Source organism: Hypanus sabinus, chromosome 12 (assembly GCF_030144855.1).
Source record: "Hypanus sabinus isolate sHypSab1 chromosome 12, sHypSab1.hap1, whole genome shotgun sequence".
In the NCBI taxonomy this organism is placed as follows: domain Eukaryota; kingdom Metazoa; phylum Chordata; class Chondrichthyes; order Myliobatiformes; family Dasyatidae; genus Hypanus; species Hypanus sabinus.
Genome location: NC_082717.1, coordinates 82,119,392 through 82,135,745, shown reverse-complemented (window position 1 = coordinate 82,135,745; position 16,354 = coordinate 82,119,392). Strand labels below are relative to the sequence as shown.

At 39.4% G+C, this 16,354-nt stretch overlaps 1 protein-coding gene across 2 annotated transcripts in view; it reads right to left on the bottom strand.

The window, feature by feature from the left end:
• Nucleotides 1-244: 244 nt before the first annotated feature.
• ralgapa2 (Ral GTPase activating protein catalytic subunit alpha 2) overlaps nt 245-16,354 on the bottom strand; it is a 482,467-nt gene continuing 466,357 nt past the window's right edge. For both annotated transcript variants that reach the window (XM_059986278.1, XM_059986280.1), the window contains exon 41: nt 245-894. The gene's annotated coding sequence lies outside the window, so the exon portion shown is untranslated. The remainder of the gene's footprint in view (nt 895-16,354) is intronic.

Genomic DNA, 16,354 nt, shown 5'->3' with positions numbered 1-16,354 from the left:
CTAGTAATTCACATTCCTATGCTTGTGTGTTACAAAAGTCACATTTTCTGGAATTTATTAGGGGGGATGTAAGAAAGGAGGCAAGTAAAGGCTAGAGGACAGCGGTATAAAATTAGCCAAAAAGAAGATAAACACCTGAATTGCACATTTTGCACAGCACAAAATGTCATACTGGGACATTACATCTGCGTTTTAAAATCCTATTAATTTCCTGGTAGCACTCACATATAATTCTGTCAATTCTGTCCTTTCCCATAAGTGACATATCATCAGTTGGAAACACTGAAGGGCAGTGATTTCAATATGTTTTGGAGTGCTTCATATTGCACTAACTGAATGCCACAATCATGCAGGTGCACTGAGTCTAATTTCAGGCTCTAAGAGTTCTGATTATAATGCTAGAGTGTGGTGGGCTCCACATATAGTTGCCATCATATTGCTTCCTAACATAGCCATCAGTAAGGCAAGTGATATTATATACCAGATATTGTTATGGTATGCAGATGACATAATACATTCATCCCTAGACAGGTGGAAAGTTTGACATGTACCCTTGAGACACAACAGCTTGTACTATTCTTTATCTATATCTGTTTTACTTAAGTTCAATTTCTTATCAAAGAAAGAAAGCAGGTTCAAATCATATCTAAAATAAATGTCATTCTAAGGACAGTAAAGGAGCATAAAAATGAAGAGGTTGAAAAGCAAGCCTCAGCTTGCAACTTGTCACTGTAAAATTCTTTAGCTTGAACATATATTAAATGAACAGTCAGAACGGCAAAATTTGCCAGAGACACTGATTTTGGGGCTTCAGGCATATTGGGTAGTGCTGATCTGTTGGATTAGTCCCCACATCTATGGGTATTTCAGTGCTTTGACTTCCATCCAGAGAACCTGAAAAATGACATAAAATTAATTAATTAGTTTTCTGAATAATTTCTTTTTTATATACATTTTTAAATCTATTCAAGTGGCTAGGATATCTCGTCTGGAGTTGCAATCGGGAAATGTCATGCAATATGATGATCTGCCCAGTACCTTGCTCATTCAGATTTGACCTTTACTTGAAGTCATCAGCAGTCCAACCCCATCTTAACTTCAGCTATCCGATTGTGAAGACTTGTTCGTCCTTTTGACTTGCTCGATGTGAGGTTGAACTCCCAAAATATAACACTGTCTAGGTGATTGAAGCTTGAGGTCCTCTGGATTGACTTGAAACAAAATTGGAACATATCCCTTCTTTCTATAATCTAACTTGTCTCTCAGTCATTATTACCTGAATAGTTTTCTATTATCTTATGAAGAGTAGATATCCAGAATTCTATCATTGCCTCCTGATATGATGGGGCAGGGGATATATCCATAAAAATCTTCCTGCATTGTTTAGTGATTCCCTCTTTTGAAGATGGAAAATGAAAGCATAGTTTGCCTTTCTCTGTAAAATTGGTATGTTCATAAGCAGGTTATTCTGGCTTCTTTTCCTGTCCCGATGGAAGGTCTCAGCCCAAAACAATGACTCTTTATTTCTTTCCATAGATACTGCCTGACTTGTTCTTGAATGTTCAATTTACATTTGACATAAGCAATTTGCTTGATTAGTTCCTGATTGTTGCAAAGAACACATTAATACTCCATTTTGAAATCATCTAAGTGTTATGTAGCTGATTAAATGATTTTTGTGAACTTGGTAGACTGGTGATCAACTCCAGCAAAGGATCAGGGGTGTGGTGGGAAAATGTAGAATGGGATTGTGAAGATAAAGTCCATTGAAATGGAATGAACAGAGGAGACACTGTATTACTGCCATTTCTGGGTGAAGACACTGGCATTGTTTGTGGCTTTATGCAATGCAGAACTTTAGAAGATAAAAGTGGGTATCACTTGTAAATTAACTATAGAAAAAGTGAGGGAGAAACAACAGCCACTGACAGCACTCGGCTAATTATAACAAGATCATTATTTGCTGAGATTACATTTTATTATGGTGTAGTTCAGATGCTGTTTCACAGTAAAACAAAAAAACAATCAAAACTTAAGGACACTGCCCTCTCTGTGAAGAAGTTCCCCCTCAGTTTCCACTTAAGTATTTCACCTTTCACCCTTAACCTATGAGCTCTAGTGCAAAAAGCCTGCAAGTATTTAGCATAACAAATCTTGCCGTTTCTCCGAAGCACCATGGGAAAAGTCCTACCCTATTCAACCTTTCCTGATAACTCAGGTCCTCAAGTCCCAGCAACATCCTTGTAAATTTTCTCTGTACTCTTTCAATTTTATTGATATCTTTCCTGTAAGTAGGGGAACAAAACTGCTCATAATATTCCAAATTTGGCCTCACCATTGTCTTATACTACTTCAAAATAACATTCCAACTCATCTATTCAACACTTTGATATATGAAGACCAATGTACCAAATGCTCTCTTTACATCCCTATTTACCTATGACACCACTTTCAAGAGATTATGGATCTGTATTCCCAGATTCCTTTGTTCTACCATTCCCCTCAGTGCCCCACTGTTCAATGAATAAGTTCTACCCAGGCTCATGGTCCCAAACACCTCTCACTTGTCTGCTTTAAATTCCGTTTGCCGTTTTTCAGCCAGGTTTTGTCATCTGGTCTAGATTCTGGTGCAAGCTTTGATAGCCTTCCTTGCTGTCCACGCTGCCCCCAATCTTAGTGTTAAACACAAATTTACTGACCTAGTTTACCATCTAGGTAAACTCCTGATGAAGGGTTTTGGCCCGAAACGTTGTCACTACCTCCTCCCATAGATGCTGTCTGGCCTGCTGAGTTCTGCCAGCATTTTGTGTTTTTATTTATTTCCAGCATCTGCAGATTCACTTGTGTTACCAACTAGGTAATGGTTTGTTGATATAGATGACAAACAACATTGGTCCCAACACCAATCCCCGCAGCACACCACTAGTGCCAGGCCTTCAGTCAGAGAGGCAACCATCTACTACCCCTCTCTGGCTTTAACTTTGAAGTCAATTTTCAATCCATTTTACTACCTCACCATGAATGCTAAGTAACTGAATTTTTATGATCCACCTCCCATGCAGGGCTTTGTCAAAGGCCTTGGTAAAGTCCATGTAAACAACACCCACTGCCTTGCCCTCAACAACTTTCCTCCTCAAAAATCTCTACAAGATTGGTTAGATATGGCTTAGCACACACAAAGCCACAACGACTATCCCTAATCAGGCCCTAACTATCCAAATACTTAGATTCCCTATCCCTTAGAATAGTTTTGAATAGCTTATGCACTACTGATGTCAGGCTCATCGGCCTACAATTTCTTGGATTATTTCTAGAGCCTTTCTTAAACAATGGAACATTAGCTATCCTCCAGTCCTCCGGCACCTCAACTGTGGTTACGGATGTTTTAAATATCCCTGCCAGGCCTCCTGCAGTTTCTGCACTAGCCTCCCACAAGGTCTAAGGAGACATCTTGTTAGGCCCTAGGGACTAATCCACGCTAAGTTGCCTCAGGACAGCAAGTGCCTCCTCTTCTGTGATCCAGATATGACCCTTGACCTCATGATTGCTTTGCCTTAGTTCTATAGACTCTGTGTCCCTCTCCTGGGGAAAACAGATGCAAAAAAATCCTCTTAAGAACTCTCTAAACTCTTTCAGCTCCATGTGTAAATGATCACGCTAATCTTCAATTGGACCATTTTTATTCCTTGCTATTGTTTTGCTCTTAACATCTGTAGAAGCCCTTGGTATTCTCCCACATCTTGCCTGGCAGAGCAAACTCAAGCCTTACTTTAGCCCTCCTGATTTCCCTCTCAAGTGTTCTCTTACATATCTTCAAATTCTTAAGCACCTCATCTATTCCTTGCTGTCTATTCCTGCTATGCACCTTCTTCCTCTTAACCAGGCATCAATAACTTTTGAAAACCAAGATTTCTAAACCTGTTATCCCTGCCTTTTAATTCTGACAGGAAAGAACAAACTCTGTGGCCTCAAAATTTCACTTTGGAAGGCCACCCACGTACCAGGTATACATTTGCCAGACAACAGCCTGTCCCAATCCACATGAACCATATCCTTTCTAACACCATCAAAATTGGCCTTTCTCCAACTTAGAATCTCAAACAAGGCTGAACCTACCCTTCTCTGAAACTAAAGGCATTATGATCATTAGATTAAAAGTGTTATCCTGCATAAACTTCTGACAACTGCCCTGTCTCACTCCCTAATCGGAGATCTAGTATCATATTTTCTCTAGTCTCACTCTATAGCCTCCTATGTATTGATTCAGGAACCTTTCTTGAACACATTTTGACTAACTCTATCCCATCTAGCCCTTTTACAGTAAGGGAGTCCCAGTCAATACGTGGAAACTTAAAATCACCTTTGATCACAACCTTACGATTCTTGCTATAGTCTGCAAACTCTCTAAAATTGGCTCCTCTAACTCTTTAGCCATTTCTGGGCTCAGAAGCATGTGGCACAGGTGGCAATCCTAAGATCACAACCCCTAGAGGACCTGTCCTTTAAGCTAGCACCTAACACCCTGAATTCACTTTGCAGGATCTCATTACCCTTCCTACCCATGTCATTGGAACTGACATGGACCATGACATCCAGCTGTTCACCTTCCCACTTAAGAATGTTGTGGACTCAAACCAAGATGTCCTTTACCCTGGTACTCAGGAGGCAACAAACCATCATGGAATCTCATTCTCATCCACAGAACCTCTTTACTGTTTCCCTAACCAACATATCCTCTATCACTACAGCTCACCTCATCTTCCTGCTTCCCTTCTGAGCCACGGAGCCAGACTCAGCACCAGTGACCTGACCATCATAGCTTTCCACTGCTAGGTTACTCCCCCACCCGAATTGTACCCAAAGTGGCATACCTGTTGTTGAGGGGAACGGCCACAGGGGTACTCTGTACTGGATGTCTATCCCCTTTCCCCCTCCTGACAGTCACTCAGTTATCCATGTTCTGGACTTTGGGTGTAACTACCTCCCTGTTCATGCTGTTGATCAACCTTTCAGTCTCTCAAATGATCCAGAGTTCATCCAGTTCCAGCTCCAATTTCATCTTAACATGGTCTGAAAGAAGCTGTAGCTGGATGCATTTCTTGCAGGTGTAGTCGTCAGGTACACTGGACTTCCTGCTTTCCACATTCTGCAAGAAGAGCATTCTGCCTGGCCACCTCACTGCTCTAACTGTGCAATAAGAAAGAAAAATAAATTAACAAAATAAATCTACCTACAGCCTTTGCCTCTCCTCACTGAAGCCTCTATGAGCCCAAGCCTGAACTCTCCACTCTAACACTGGCCCACTCACACAATCATCACTTCCACTATGGCCGCTTCGTTCAAACCTAACTTATTTAGATAACTAAAGGCAGCTTTCTTGGTACTGTGCAATAGTATTTCAGTAAGTCACTACTAATGTGACACATTAAAGTGAACATTGGCTCCTCTTGCACAGTTGTTATAGCTGTGGGCAGAAATGGAGACCAGCTCCCATTCCCTATTAGATACTCCCTATAGTGTGCACCTCAAAGTCTCTGACAAGCAAGTCCAGCTCCTGGCCTTCACGCATGGCTTAGCTATTAAACCTGGCAGAACTGTTTCTATTGACATGAGAAAGGGTAAAGGTGGATTACTGGTGCCCTAAAGCCTGTCGCTTTGAGCAGATGGGGCTCATCAGCCGTGGCTAGCAGCTCATCTAGGAGAAGGAAAGCGCCGATCTCTAACCTTTGGTGCTTGCAGCTATACCCACTCATGGGAAAGGCTTCAGGTGTAAACCCCGAGGAAAAAAATCCGGAGCTGAAGTCCCTAAGGCAGTCCTAAGTTGAGTTCAATATTGACTGGCAACTCCTTTGACTGGTCTCTGCCGCTCCTTTGGATTCATCAGATGCGTGGAGAGGGGGAGCTTGCGAGATGGGCAATAGGTTGCTCTCCATATTGTACTGCCAAGGTCTGCATATATAAACAGCTGGGACGCAATATCCATGGTCAACTCTGACCGACGGAGACCTTCACTCACTCAAAGTGAACATGTAAAAATTAAAATGGAACCACCAGCTGACAGTTACAACAGTCATTTCTAACACGACTCTATAAAATAGAAACTTGATTAACTTCTGCATCATGAACTGTTACTTTCAGGTCTTTTAAACCTTAAGGTATATACCATTGAAACCATCATTACTTGTCTGAAAACCCAATCAATTGGTCTAAACAGAACTGTCAAAGCAAAGTCAATATGCAAAAGGCAACACAAGCTGCTATCAGATTTCTGGTACTGGATAACCCTGCTTTGATTTTCTTCTTTGTTTATATATTCAGGCTACATATGAAATCCTACTCTTTAAACTTAGGAGGCATAGTGCCTGCTGATCATTGCAAGTTGGCAGTAGAAATTAAAAAATTGTTATCTGTTATATATGGGTATGTATGCAATTTAGAATAGACAATAGACAATAGGTGCAGAAGTGGACCATTCGGCCCTTCGAGCCTGCACCGCCATTTTGAGATCATGGCTGATCATCTACTATCAATATCCGGTTCCTGCCTTGTCCCCATAGCCCTTGATTCCCCTATCCATAAGATACCTATCTAGCTCCTTCTTGAAAGCATCCAGAAAATTGGCCTCCACTACCTTCAGAGGCAGTGCATTCCAGACCCCCACAACTCTCTGGGAGAAGAAGTTTTTCCTTAACTCTGTCCTAAATAACCTACCCCTTATTTTCAAACCATGCCCTCCGGTACTGGACTCTCCCAGCATCTGGAACATATTTCCTGCCTCTATCTTGTCCAATCCCTTAATAATCTTACATGTTTCAATCAGATCCCCTCTCAATCTCCTTAATTCCAGCGTGTACAAGCCCAGTCTCTATAACCTCTCTGCTTAAGATAGTCCAGACATCCCAGGAATTAACCTTGTGAATCTACGCTGCACTTCCTCTACAGCCAGGATGTCCTTTCTTAACCCTGGAGACCAAAACTGTACACAATACTCCAGCTGTGGTCTCACCAGGGCTCTGTACAAATGCAAGAGGATTTCCCTGTACTCAATTCCCTTTGTAATAAAAGCCAACTTTCCATTAGCCTTCTTCACTGCCTGCTGCACTTGCTCATTCACCTTCAGTGACTGATGAACAAGGACTCCTAGATCTCTTTGTATTTCTCCCTTACCTAACTCTACACTGTTCTTTGAAGGTTTTTTTCTTCATAAACTTATTTCATAAAGGTGAAATAATGATTTGGGTTCAATAGAAATCCAGTTTTACCTGCTCACCTGGTATGGAGCACTGCTGCTACTGAAACTGGATTAGGAACACAGTTCCGTGCCCAGGCACAGCACAGCCTTCTGGCCTCAACCCTTGAGGTGAACCTATTCTGATACTCCCATTTAGAATAATTACAAGATAGATCTTTAATTGTCTCCATCATAATCGGTTTTGTCATTTAATCCTAAATTTTACTCAATAGTAGGAAAATCTCTTTTATTCTTTTACTTCTTCTTACGGACAGGAAGGCTTTACAACGGGTAGTTAAAACTGCCTGTTGCATTACCGGCATCAGCCTAGCTGCCATCAAGGACATAAATGCAGAAAGGTGCCGGAGGTATCTAATAAAGTGGCCACTGAGTATATTGTGATACATGAACAGAAATTTTGCAATGTCCTGTGAAGTACAAATTGCCTTCACCTTCCACAATCTTTAAATTGAAAGTATCAGCACATATATATTTTTGATGTTTATACAAGACAACCAATCAGGTAATCAATTAAAATATGACACCTGAATGATTACTACAAAGGTACTTTTGATTTGACATAAGCATACAAAAAGCATTTAAGATATTGCTTCAGCTGTACTGATCTACTGCTGTCTAAATTCAGTGGAAACTGTGGGATACTTCACGCTGCAGACATGATGTGATATACTAGATAACATTCATCAGGGAACAAAACCACTGCTGGAAAAACAGAACTGAAAGATCATTAATCAGTCAAATTAATGATCTAAATCCTTCAATAACTGCCTTTCTGTATAATAATAAGCAAAGGATTTATACAAGACAATCCTTTTTAACTTCTCTAAATTCTAGGTAGCTGGTCTGGCAGGAAAGGCAGCACCTGCCTTCCCCTCATTTAAAAACCGTCTGCAAAATAATAAATGCATAATTACCTATTGGGTTGTAGGTTGTGATAAGATAATCACTGCTGCTGTGCTTTATTAGCCTACTGCTTCTGCGTATTTTTGACCATCTTAGATACAGCCCAACTGTTGTCTGCTTCCAAGTAGCAGTGGAAAAAATCCTTTCACATTCATATCCTAAACTACACTGTGCTTTGAAGGAATTTCTAAGGGTTCTGAAACAGGTAGCGCTAGAGATTATGGCGGCATTAGAAATGATCTTTCAAAAATCATTGGACTCTGGCATCGTGCTAGAGGACTGAAAAGTTGCAAATATCACCCCACTCTTTAAGAAAGGAGCAGGGCAGCAGAAAGGAAATTGTAGACCAGTTAGCCTGACCTCAGTGGTTGGGGAGATGCTAGAGTCAATTGTTAAGGACGAGATGATGGAGCACTTGGTGACACAGAACAAGATAGGACAAAGTCAGCATGGTTTCCTTAAGGGAAAATCCTGCCCGACAAACTTGTTGAATTCTTTGAGGAGATTCCAAGTAGGATAGATAAAGGGGATGCAGTGGATGTTGTATATTTGGACTTTCAGAAGGCCTTTGATAAAGTGCCACTCATGAGGCTGCTTACCAGGTATTACAGGAAAGTTACTAAGGTGGTTAGAACATTGGTTGATTGGTAGGAGGCAGCGACTGGGAATAAAAGGATCCTTTTCTGGTTGGCTGCCAGTGACGAGTGGTGTTCCGCAAGGGTTGGTGTTGGGACCACTCCTGTTTACGCTGTATATAAATGATTTAGATGATGGAATAGATGGCTTTGTTGTCACGTTTGCAGATGACACAAAGATTGGTGGAGGGGCAGGTAGGGTTGAGGAAACAGGTATGATGCAGAAGGACTTAAACGGATTAGGAGAATGGGCAAGAAAGTGGCAAATGAAATATAATGCTGGAAAATGCAAGAACTTGGTGATGCACTTTGGTAGTAGAAATAAATGTAAATGGGGAGAAAATCCAAAAATCTGAGATGCAAAGGGACTTGGGAGTCCTTGTGAAGAACACCCGAAAGGTTAACTTGCAGGCTGAGTCGGTGGTGAAGAAGGCAAATGCAATGTTAGCATTCATTTCAAGAGGTCTAGATTTCAAGAGCAGGGGTGTGATGCTGAGGCTTTATAAGGCACTGGTGAGGCCCCACCTTGAGTATTGTGTACAGTTTTGGGCTCCTCATCTTAGAAGAGATGTGCTGGCATTGGAAAGGGTCCAGAGGAGGTTCACAAGGATGATTCCAGAAATGAAAAGGTTATCATACGAGGATCGTTTGATGGTTCTGGGTCCATACTTGCTGGAATTTAGAAGGATGAGGGATCTCACTGAAACCTTTCAAACGTTGAAAGTACTAGACAGAGTAGATGTGGAAAAGATGTTTCCATTGGTGAGAGAGTTTTGGACAAGAGGGCCAGGATAGACGAGCGTCCATTCAAAACAGAGATGAGGGGAAATTCCTTTAGCCAGAAGGTGGTGAATTTGTGGAATTTGTTGCCACGTGCAACTGTGGAGCTCAAGTCACTGGGTGTACTTAAGGCAGAGATTGATAGGTTCTTGATTGGATGTGGCATCAAAAGTTATGTGGAAAAGGCTGGGAAATGGGGTTGAGGAGGAAAAAAAAAGGATCAGCCATGATTAAATAGTGGAGAAGAATGGATGGGCCAAATGGCCTAATTCAGTTCCTCTGTCTTATGGTCTTATGACCTAATTTATTAGAGGATATTCCAAGTCTTTCTGTAAAAACTGCTCCTCTTAAATTTTTGGCTTACCTGGAACTTCTGTGGCAAACAGTTGGTGGATAATGGTCTTGGATTAGAGAAAATCCATGAACCCTGGGTGACTGGCATCTTATAATGCTTCGTTACAGAAAAGCTTGGCAAAAAAGAATGTCAATCAGGACTTCTCCCAAATTAGCCAATGCCATGTCCTGAGTCAAGCCCTTTCAAAATCATTACTCCATGGGGTTTTTCAATCACAAGTTGAAGTTATTCCAAATAGAATCTACTCCAACCAGCCAGACAACCAGGGACTCCAGGTCAAGGCTTCAGCTAGTTCAGATCAGTTGGCCAGTTGCAACATCCCATCAACCTGGTATAACTGTAAACTTTCATTCTCCAGTTAGCTGCAAACTTCTCTAAGGATCTCCTACTTCCTTCTGTCCTTAAGACTTGGCTTAACCAGCACCTATCTTGAATATAATTATGTTCACACTTGGATATTATTTTGCAACATTGATTCTTCAGGATCATTAGTCATGCATTGCTTCAACCATCATGGTTTTTGGACTGCAGTGACCACTTGGACTTGGTACACAACTTCCTTTGTCACAATTTTGCACACCTCATTCAGCTTGCCTCTGTAGCTCACAGCCACTTTTTTGAGTCTATTATTTGCTATTTCCCTGGAAGCATTTTCCCATTTCATTTTTCTTATGTACTGTCACCACTCTGACTATAATGCCCACTCCGTTCCATAATCACCTAGGTCCTTAGTCCTTGTTTGTTTAAACATTGCTCAACAAAGGTTCCTGTTGAACTACCTTGTGCCTAAACACATCTTTATACTCCTCTTCCAATCCTTTCACTTCACTTTTTCCTGTAATTGTACACCATTCAGCCTGTTTCATCCACATGTTAGAAAACTCTCCCCAAGTTACTGCGCCTAGAAATTTCCCACTCCTTTCCTTCAGAGCTTGCCTGTGTTTTCGCTGATTTAGTCTGCACTCGCATATAGTGCCTGATTAGTATAATTTTATGGAAAATGGTGTTTCTTTGGCCGAGCACCATCTGCAGATGTAAAAACATGGAACATGTGTTTTCTCTATTGTACCATACAAGTTCCAAACCAGATGATTAGCAGGTGCTGCAGTGACATAGAAATGCCTCTATTATCTTGTTGTTTGCCATCGTGTAGAAAGCATTTTAATTGGGACACGTACATACTTGTTCATCAAGTTTGCATACTATTGTGTAAATTTGTTCAGTTTTTTGAAAGAATTTTCTCAGAAGCTCAATGAATAACTACCAAAGGCACTGCAAATTAATTCAGAACAGAAAAGAGTCAAAAGCAGCTGCAGTACTGTACACCTAACTACTCCAAAGACAACTAGAGAACAGAACTTTATTGACACTGATTTTTTTTTATTTTCTGTGTCTGCTTTCCAGGAGCACAGGGCATTGTTGTAAGTATTCTCTCCAAAACATTCACTTATATTTAACGATCTAATGCTTTTTTTGATCCGCTATGCTGAGCATCTACTTGCTATTTTAAGCATTAACTAGCCGCAGACTTCTGCTTTTGGCCTGTTAGGTCCTGCATTTACTGAAGTGGCAGATGGTCTGAAGAACACAAAAATCACCCCCAGCAGGCAAGCATGAGCAATATCCATGCAAGACCTTTCACAACAAAGAGACTGATTGCACTTAGAAGTAATGTGGCACATAGAGGCAAGCATATGTACTGCAGACACACCTAGTTAGGTTTAACCACCCACAACATTCCTTTAGCCTTTATACTTGCACATTCCATCAGTCAAACTTCCCTTCTGGCTACTCATGCCATGCAATCAACCTTGAAACACACTGATCCAAAAAAACCGAGCAACTGTTAGGGTAACAGCTGCAGAATAGACAGATGATAAGTACAAACTGATAAATGCTTCCTTTCATAAAATATCATAATTCCACCTGCAATCTGCCTGGTACAAACTCTAATTATTCAGATCCTTTATTATACCACAATTAGGCAGTAGGGGTTAGATAAACATTATTTATTTCCCTTAGCTTAGCTGAATGAAATCTGTGTGTGCACTTACAGCAACTTTTAAATGTATTCATAAAGCAGACTAGAAAAAAAGCTTGGCACAATCCAAAGGTACGCCCTCCACTCCTAGGGGGAAAACAAGAGAGGAAAAGAAAAAAAAGAAAAAGAAAGCAAGCTGAGCTAAAATCACATATAGATGATGAACGCAGATAGAGAAATCGAGTTACCTTAAATTGCAGAATTCAATATTGAGTCCAGAAAGATTGAAGATGAGGTGCAGTCCCTCAAGCTTGCATTGGCTTTATTGTAACAATACAGGAGGTCACATTAGGAATGGGATGGAGAATTAAAGTGCCTGGCAATAGGAAACTTAGGGTTGCTCTGTCAATTGAACTCAGGTGCTCAGTAAAATGCATTCATTTTCTCCAATGCAGAGAAGACCACATTGTGAACACCAAATGCTGTACTGTATATTCAGCTATTCAGAATTGACATCTAGTGGATGGCAGTGAGAGCTGTGAGAAGAATGGAGAAAGATTCAAGGGAATATAGATTTAGTGAACGGATGATGAAAAGGCTGATGGAGTATTAACTGGAAATATGTGAAAATCTGCATTTTGGTCAACTATTTCCTTAATGGTGATGGATCAAAAAGTGTTCAGAAGAGCAAGTGTGTGCTTGTGCACAAATCACTGAAGGAGAACGTGCAAGTACAATTAGGAAGGGAAGTATTAAGTTCACATTTTATTGCAAGGGGATTTGAGTACAAGACTAGGCAGATCTTAATGCAATTATATTGGGCCTTGGTGAGACAGTGTCTGGAAAACTGTTCACAAGTCTGAGCCTTAATTTATAGGGTTTTTTTTTATTATTGTAAGACCATAAGATATAGAAGCAGAATTAGGCCATTTTGATGATCAAGTCCGTTCCAACATTTTGTTGTGGCTGATCCATTTCCCCCTCAGCCCAAGTCTCCTGCCTTTGCCCTGCAACCCTTCATGCCCGGACTAATCAAGGATCTATCAACCTCTGCCTTAAATATATTCATATACTCGTGGCCTTCATAACTGCATGTGGCAATATATTCCACGTATCCATCACTTTCTGGCTAAAGAAATTCCTCCTTTTTTTCCATTCTAAATGGACATCCCTCTATTCTGAGGATATGGCCTCTGGTCCTAGACTCCCTTACCATATCCACTATATCAAGGCCTTCCAACATTCAATAGGTTTCAATGAGATTCCCTATCATACTTCTGAGTTCCATGGAGCACAGGCCCAGAGCCATTAATTGATCCCTGTATGTTAACCTAATGAATTCTCCTCTGAATCCTCTCCAATGTCAGTACATCCCTTTGTAGAGAAGGGGCTTAAAACTGCTCACAATCATTCAAGTGAGGCCTTACCAGTGCTTTATAAAGCCTTAACATTACATCTTTGCTTTTATATTCAAGTCTTCTCAAAAAGAATGATAACATTTATTTATTTAATTTTTAAGAGAATTACATAAAATGAATAGAATATTAGAATAGTGAAAAATTAATATTAACCCTCCCCCCCTTAGATCCCTACCTGAAAAAAAAAGAAAAGAAAGAAAAAAAAAAGAAAAAAGAAAGAAAAAAGATAGAAAGATTGCCTGGATATCGGAGGATTCCCACATGCTCCATGGAGTTCAAAATAACTTTAGTTTTTATTTTCCCCAAATAACTTACAATTTTATCTTCAAAGGACCTATATATTTAATCCTATCTTTTGCAGATAGGGGTGCCAAATTTTCAAAAATATATCATATTCATTTCTTAAATTATAAGTAATTTTTTCAAGTGGAATGCAGCTATATATTTTATTATTCTAATGATCCATAGTTAAATATGAATCTGATTTCCAAGTAACTGCAATAGCTTTTTTGGCTACTGCCAATGCAATTTTTATAATTTTTTTCTGATATTTATTCAATTTAGGTTTCTTTGGAAAGGAAAAATGTCAAGAATATCATTGGAAAAATTGACATGTAAATTTGATTTAGGAGGGTTACAACTTCCAAATTTTAAGAATTATTACAAAGCAAATCAACTTAGATTTGTTGCATCTTTTTTTGATGAAGAAAAACCGGCATGGATTAGAATATAACTAGATAAGATGGGAGAAAATATATCGACGATTTTATATATAAATGGGAATCCAAATGGATGCAGGAAAAGAAAGAATCTCTTATATGAAGACATTTGATTGATTTATGGAATATGGATGATGAAATAAAGAAATCCTTATTAGCAAAAAGAACCTTAATTCAAAATAGGCTTATTCCTTTCACAATGGATAATCAACTTTTACATAACTGGTTTCAAAAAGGGATCAGATATATAGGTGACTGTTTTGAAGGAGGTATATTGAAGTCATTTGATCAATTAAAAAATAAATATAAAATATCAAATAATACTCTTTTCTGTTATTTTCAATTAAAGGCCTATTTACGAGATAAACTGGGTCAAACAATGTTAATGCCAAAACCTAATGAAATAGAAATCTTAATTCAAAAAGGAAAAATTTAAAAATTTACATCTTGAATGCATAATTTGATTCAAAAACAGACAATTAAACCAGGAATTCATAAATCAAGATAAAAATGGGAAACTGATTTGAATATTAAAATTGATGAAAAAATTGGTCAAGACTATGTCTTGATAGTATGATAAATACATTAAATGTCTGACTTAGATTAGTACAATATAATTTTTTACATCAATTATATATAACACCACAGAAAATAAATAGATTAAATTCAAATTTATCTGACCAATGTTTTCGATGTAATCAAGAAATTGGTACCTTTTTACATTCTACTTGGTCTTGTTCTAAAATTCAACCTTTTTGGATAAATTTAAGACTTTTATTGGAACAAATTATTGGAATACAACTCCCACATAGCCCAATATTATTTTTATTAGGTGATATTGAAGGGATAATACCGAAACCTAAACTGAATAAATATCAGAAAAAATTTATAAAAATGAATGATAACATTGCATTTGCATTCCTCACCACCGACTCAACGTACAAATTAACCTTCAGGGAATGCTGCATGAGGACTCCCAAGTCTCTTTGCAACTTGGATTCTTGAATTTTCTCCCCATTTTAAAAATAGTCTCTGCCTTTATTTCTTCCACCAAAGTGCATATCCATACACTTCCAGACACTGTATTCCACTTCTTTGTCCATTCACCTAATCTGTCTAAGTTCTCCTGCAGTCTCCATGCTCCCGTAACACAGCCTGCCTCTCCACCTATCTTTGTATCATCTGCAAACTTGGCCACAAAGCTATCAATTCTGTCATCCAAATCATTGACATATAACGTAAAAAAAACCCAGTCCCAACACAGACTTCTGAGCAATGCCACTCGTCACCAGCAGCCAATCAGAAAAGGCTCTCTTTTCTTCCTTTGCCTTCTGCCAATCAGCTAATGCTTTATCCATGCTAGTATCTTTCCTGTAATAGCACGGGCTCTGAACTTGTTAAGCAGCCTCATATGCGGCACCTTGTCAAAGGCCTTCCAAAAATCCAAGTATCCCCCAGTTCTCCTTCGTCTATCCTGCTTGTTAGTTCTCCAAAGAATTCCAACAGATTTGTCGTAGGGCAAGATTTATCCTTAAGGAAACCACACTGTCGTCAATCTATTTTATCATGTGCCTCCAAGTACCCCAAAACAACATCCTTAACAATCAACTCCAACGTCTTCCAAACCACTGAGGTCAGACTAACTGGCCTATAGTTTCCCTTCTTCTGCCTCTCTCACTTCTTGAAGAGTTGAGTGACATTTACAATTTTCCAGAACAATGTCAGAATCTATTGATTCTTGATATACAATCTTTTCAGCCACTTCTTTCAGAACCCTGAGGTGTAGACCACCTGGACCAGGTAATTTATTTACTTTCAGACCTTTCAGTTTCCCCAAACACATTCTCCCTAGTGATGACAACTTCCCTCATTTCTGTCCCAACACACTTGAACTTCTGGCGTACTGCTCGTGTCTTCCACAGTAAAGATTGATGAAAAATACTTATCCAGTTCGTCCACTATTTCCCTGACCCCATTACTACCTCTTCAGCATTATTTTCCAGCAGTCCAATATCAACTCTTGCCTCTAATTTACTCATTTTATATCTTGAGGAAACTTTTGGTATCCTCTTTAATATTATTGGCTAGCTTACCTTCATTTTCCATCTTTGCTTTCTTAGTGACTTTTTTTTAGATGCCTTCAGTTAGTTTTTAAAAGCTTCCCAATCATCTAATCTCCTACTAGTTATTGCTCTATTATATACCCTCTGTTTGGCTTTTACCTTGGCTTTGACTTCCCTTGTCAGCCAAGGTTGCATCAGCCTGCCTTTAGAATATTTCTTCTTCGAGATGTGTCTATCTTCTGCCTTCC